Consider the following 5,736-nt stretch of genomic DNA (forward strand, 5'->3'; position numbering starts at 1 on the left):
GTGCCCCCTTTCCCGGGCTGCCCTCTGGGACTCCGGGCGGGTGCAGCTGGTCCTGCCGCGGTGCATTGTGCAGGGAATGCTGCTCGTGGCAGCCCTGCAGCTCTGGCACGTCCTGGGCTGTGTCCCTGGTGCAGCTGCTGGGATCTGTGGCTTTGTGTCTGTAGTTTGCACCTCTGCCTTTCCCTGGGTGGACTGAGCACTCCTGCTGTGCCCCGGGTGCAGGTGCTGCCCCGTGGGGCAGGCCCTGGGTCCTCCCTGCCCTTTGGGTGTTGTAGTGCTTGAAGGATCTCATGATGCACTTTGGCTGTGCACGGTTGGGATCCTTCTCCTGGGAGCCCTGGCTGTGCTGGGCTTCAGCTGCAGCATTTGGGCAGACCAAGAGCTGTGTGTCCTGCAGCTGGACCCACCTGAGCTGCCTGCCCTGCTGCCTGGGGCTCCTGGAGCGGGTTGTTCCTCCTCTTGCCAGAAATCCAGCTGTTTGCTACGAAAAAAACCCCAGAGAGTCCCTTGGGGACTGGTCACGAAGGTGCTCGTGTTCACATGGGGAGTGGGCTCCAGCCCCTGTGCTCGGGGGGCAGGTCCAGCCCCCCAGCAGCTGCTGGGGAGGCGCGGGGGTCTCGGCTGCAGCTGCTGGAAGAGGCTCCGCGGTGCCTCGCGGGGAGGGTGAGGGATGCAGGAGGGGAAGCTGGAACCAGGGGCTGCCAGCTGGTGTGGGAGTGCTGCTCCTTCCCTGGCCCTCAGCGTGGCTGAGGATCGTTGCGATTTGGGCTTCAGTCTTGGGTGTGATTTCTGTGGGGATTCCTGAGCTGCCTTTGTTCTGTCGGTGCCGCGGCTCCATGTGCTGCTGGGTGTGTTTGCCTTCCTGGCACGTTATGGTTTCTGCCTCTTCCTCCCGTCCCTCTCCCCTTCCCTGTAGATGTAACATACATGTCTGCTCGTGTGCTGCTCACATCAGTCTGTGTAACGTGAAGTGAAACTTCAGGGCTCAAAATGGCATCCATTTTTGTGCCAGATCAGGCTTGTGGTGTCGTGGGGGGAAAAACACAGTCAATTCTGTCCTGTTTCCCTCTTCTTTTCTATTTTTCTTGCCTGCCCTCCTGGCATTTGCAGGCTCTGTCATTTCCTTTGTCTGCTGAGGCTGAAGGAGCAGGACTTGGAGCAGATGAAGCAGTGGCTGTGAGGCTGGGGGACGTGGGTCTGGCTCAGGGCTTGGCACTGGCGCTGCTGCAGGGAGGTCCCGGCTGGGCAGGGTGGGCAGGGGCTGTGGAGCTGCCATCTGGGACAGGGCTGCTGCCAGGTCCTCTGATGTCCCTTGGGGAGCAGCATCCTCTTGGCTGAGAGGTGAACGTGGTGGCTCTGAGGCACCCCTGTATTTCCCAGCTGCTTCATGCTGCCCTGGGGCTGAAGCTGGAAGGAGCCCTGGGACTCCCTGCCTTGGCCCCGCTGGTGTCACCAGGGCTCACGGTTCCTTACAGACTCTGTGACACACTTGAGGCCTCGTGGGGTGACTCAGAGCAGGGGGCTGAGAACAGGAGGGACCAGAGCAGCAGCAAGGTCTCCGCAGAGGGAGGGAGCTGGTTATTAAGTGAGACTCAGCTGAATGATCCTCAAAAGAAGCTGCACTTGGTGCTGCAGAGGATGCTGAAAATCTCATGTGGCTTCTACCAGGCTTGTCAAGGGTCGATCCCTTCCCAAGCCCAGATTTACCCGTCGGTCTGAGCTGCCCCATCAGCTGCACCCCCGCCACAGAACACTCCCCACCACCTGAGAGCCAGTCCTTCCCAGCCCACTCCGTCTCCACCTCTGTCCAGTGCTGGGACGAGGTCACGTCCCAGTCAAACCAGGTGGGTCTTAGGACACGGGTTGTTTTATCCTGGTCCCTGCAGGAAATGAGCTGCAGCTTTTGGGCACGGGACCTGCCTGCAGGGGTTGCCTCAGGGGGTGGGGAGCAGGTGGGAAGGGCTGCAGCAGCCCCTCAGGAGCTGAGGAGTGGATTCAGTTCCTCATTTCTGGGCCCTGAGCGACTGTCCCTGCCTTTTGCATGCACAGGTGAGAGATCTGTGCTCAAAAGGCTGAGATATGGTATTTCTTGGCTGGTAGTATCCTGAACTCAGTCAGTCTTCTGTGCCTGGACCAGAGCAACCTCCCTCTTCCTGGCTAACCTGGCCAGGGATCAGGCACTATCTGTTGAGTGGTGTGATTCATAAAATATTGATACACACTTCCCTGGGGTCATCCCTGCAGACAGAGGCTGTTACAGCTGATACAGTGACTGCAGCTCACATGGTCTCAGCATATCCCTGCTACCCTGGATAGAGGAATCCTGTTCCTGGGACAGTTAATGCTTGTTAGCACCTGGTTATGGTGGGTTCTGAGGAAGTGGAGAGGGACACGCAGTCCCTGACTTGGGAGTTCACTCTCTAAGGAAGGAGTAGATGATGTGAACAGCAAGAATATTGCCAGTACTGCAGATGGTGTGTTGGAAATAGCAAAGGAGATGGCTCTTGGTCCGTGCTTCAAGGTGTGAGCTTTCTTCTGTCTGCTTGATCTGGGGAGAAGCCACCAGGAGGGGCATGTTGTTCTCCAAGTTACCTGCAGGGATTCATAGAATGACAGAAATGTCAGGGCTGGAAGGGAGCTCTGGAGATCACCCAGTCCAGCCCCCCCTAAAGCAGGATCCCCTGGAGCTCATCAGCCAGGGCTGCATCCAGGGGGGTCCTGAGTCTCCAGAGAAGGAGACTCCTCAGCCTCCCTGGGCAGCCTGGCCCAGGGCTCTGTCACCCTCACAGCAAAGAAGTTTTCCCTCCCATTTCCATGTCACTTCCCATGTTCCAGCCTGTGCCCATTGCCCCTCGTCCTGCCCCTGGGCACTGCTGAGCACAGTCTGGCTCCATCCTCCTGCACCCACCCTGAGACACTTGGAGGCATTAAGAAGGTCTCCCCTCAGCCTTCTCCTCTCCAGGCTGAACAGCCCCAGCTCTCCCAGCCTTTCCTCATCAGGGAGATGCTCCAACCCCCCAGTCATCTTTGATGTCCTCCCCTCGACTCTCTCCAGCAGTTCCTGTCTCTCTTGAACTGAGGAGCCCAGAACTGGTCCCAGTTCCCCAGCTGTGGTGTCAACAGGGCAGAGCAGAGGGGGAAAACAACCTCTCTGCACCTCCTGGCCACACACAGGGTTCCTTCCCATGATTTGGGTGTCTCCTGAAGCAGCTGGTTCCTGCCCTGCAGGGGAGGTGATGCTGTGCTGATCCTCTCTGGGGCTCCCTTTGCTCCTGCCTCATTCCAAAATGTCACTTTTTATTCAGCACAGCCCTCCTGCTCTCCTCTCTCCACCGTGGCCTCCCTGCCCCTTGGTGCCCCTCCTGTGTCCAGTGCTGGTCCTTGCATTTCAACCTGTGTAAACCCAGCAGGTCACACCTGGTGACCAAAATGTCAATCCATGGGACTCACCAGCATGGAGGATCAGTTTGTTCCCCAAGCCCCGAGGTCAGCAGGAGCCTCTTGTTACTGGATCAGAGAATCATTTGGTTGGGAAAACACCTTGAAGATCACCCAGCCCCATTGCTCCTGCCAAGGCCACCCCTGCCCCGTGTCCCTCAGCACCATCTCCAGGGCTTGGAAACCCCTCCAGGGATGGGGATACCTGAATGGATTGACTTTGTGATCACTTTCCCTTGGCCTGGAAAACAAAAGAGTATTCCTACCCATCTTGCTGGGAGCTGGATGCAGTGCTGGTGTTAGTGGCAGAACTGTGGTTCTGGTTAATGCAGCCCTGGCAGAGGAGGCTGCTGACAGCTGGGATGTGGAGAAGAGAATAGAATCATTCTGGTTTGGTTGGAAAAGACCTTGAAGATCACCCAGTCCAACCATTTCCCCAGCCCTGCCAAAGCCACCCCTGCCCCACCTCCCTCAGCACCCCCCCCTGGCTCCAACCTCCTCTCAGCAGCTGCAGAGCCAGCAGGTCTCCCCTCAGCCTCCTTTGCTCCAGGCTCAACACCCCCAGCTCCCTCAGCTGCTCCTCACAAGTTCTCCAGCCCCTTCTCCTTCTGCTCCAGCCCCTTCCCCAGCTCCGGGGCCCTTCCCTGGACACGCTCCAGCCCCTCCAGGTCCTTCTTGTCCTGAGGGCCCAGCCCTGACCCCAGGATTCCAGGTGTCCCCTCCCCAGTGCCCCGAACAGGGGGACCATCCCTGTCCTGCTGGCCACCTCAGTGCTGACACAAGCCAGGCTGCTGGTGGCCTCCTTGGCTACCTGGGCACTCTCTCGCTCATCTCCAGCCCCTGGTGACCAACATGACAACACACACCCTGGTGACCTGGACCCATGGTCCCAATGAGTTCTGGCCATGGGGGCTCTGTGGGGGAAGCACCAAGAGCTCAGGACTCAGGAGGATCTGTCAGGCTCTTCACAAACTCCCACTTGTTTCTGCTGCCTTTTCTCCATGGGAAGGTTGACATTTGATGTTTGGCCTCAGGTGTTTGTGTTTGCATCTCTTTGGGTAAAGACCAGGCAGGGCAAGTGGTGTTGCAGTTGTTGAGATTCTCCTTGGGTGGATCCAGTGCTCAAACACCCGAGTGCAGAACTTGGCTGGGTCTGCAGCAGTTATGGATTGTTTGGGGGAGTTTGAGTTTTGTTTTCTGTGCAGCCCTTGGGGTGAGGATGTCAGGCTGGGAAGCCTCTGGGAGCAGAGCTTTGGTGCCTTGTGCTGGGGCTCCCTGGGCTGCTGGGGTCTCTGCCAGACACAGCTCCTGGGGTGGGAGAGCTGCAGCCACAGCTTGAGGACCTGGGGGCAGAGGGAAAGGTGTCCTGCAGCCCTGCACCACGTTTTGGGACACGGTGCTGGTGTCACAGAGCTTCATGGAAACAGCTCACTGGTGGTTTTCAGAACTTGTCTTGTTCCCCAAGGACAGAGGAGTTGTCCTGCACAGCTGTGAAAGTTTTGTCACCCCCAGGATGGACAGGGATTGGGACTGGAGGTGTTCAGACAGAGCCCATCCAACACCAGCTCTGTCATCTGTGCTGCTAAGGGTGGTGTCTTTGTCAGGGAGATCTCATGAAAACTAGAAAAAAGGCCCAGTAGAATCTACATATGGCAAAGCTACTTATGACACACCTTTTGTAGTAGCCTTAGAACTTTAAAATTCAGGAGCTGATTTTCAATATCTGCTGTGGTTCCTCTTTTCTCCCCTCCCCCAAACACGTGTCCATTAGTGCCTCCTCTCTGTTGCCCACACACCTGGAACAGGTCCCTGCTGCTCCAGAGCTCTGGGTGTCAGAGCAGTGAGGGGTGTGTGGCCTCCTGCCCTGAGACCTGCCTTGGGGTTTAGGTGGGAATCATGGAATGGTTTGGGTGGGAAGGGACCTTAAATCCCATCCAGTCCCACCCCTGCATGGGCAGGGACACCTCCCAGCAGCCCAGGCTGCTCCAAGCCCCATCCACCCTGCCCTTCCTGGGCAACCTGGGCCAGGGTCTCCCCACCCTCACAGCCCAGAATTTCTCCCTCCCATCTCAGCTCCAGCTCCCTCTGCCAGCTGGAAACCCTTCCCCCTGCTCCCATCCCTCCCTGCCCTTGTCCCAAGCCCCTCCCCAGCTTTCCTGGAGCCCCTTCAGGCCCTGGAAGCTGCTCTCAGGTCTCCCTGGAGCCTTCTCTTCTCCAGGCTCAACACCCCAACTCTCCCAGCCTGGCTCCAGAGCTGCTCCAGCCCTCCCAGCATCTCCAGGGCCTCCTCTGGACTTT

At 58.1% G+C, this 5,736-nt stretch overlaps 1 protein-coding gene across 1 annotated transcript in view; it reads left to right on the forward strand.

Annotated features, from left to right (window-relative positions):
* SHANK3 (SH3 and multiple ankyrin repeat domains 3) overlaps nt 1-5,736 on the forward strand; it is a gene marked incomplete at its 3' end in the record, with an annotated part of 257,239 nt that overhangs the window by 197,108 nt on the left and 54,395 nt on the right. The window lies entirely within an intron of this gene.

Source organism: Chaetura pelagica, unplaced genomic scaffold (assembly GCF_000747805.2).
Source record: "Chaetura pelagica isolate M959 unplaced genomic scaffold, ChaPel_1.0 scaffold486, whole genome shotgun sequence".
Taxonomy (NCBI): Eukaryota; Metazoa; Chordata; class Aves; order Apodiformes; family Apodidae; genus Chaetura; species Chaetura pelagica.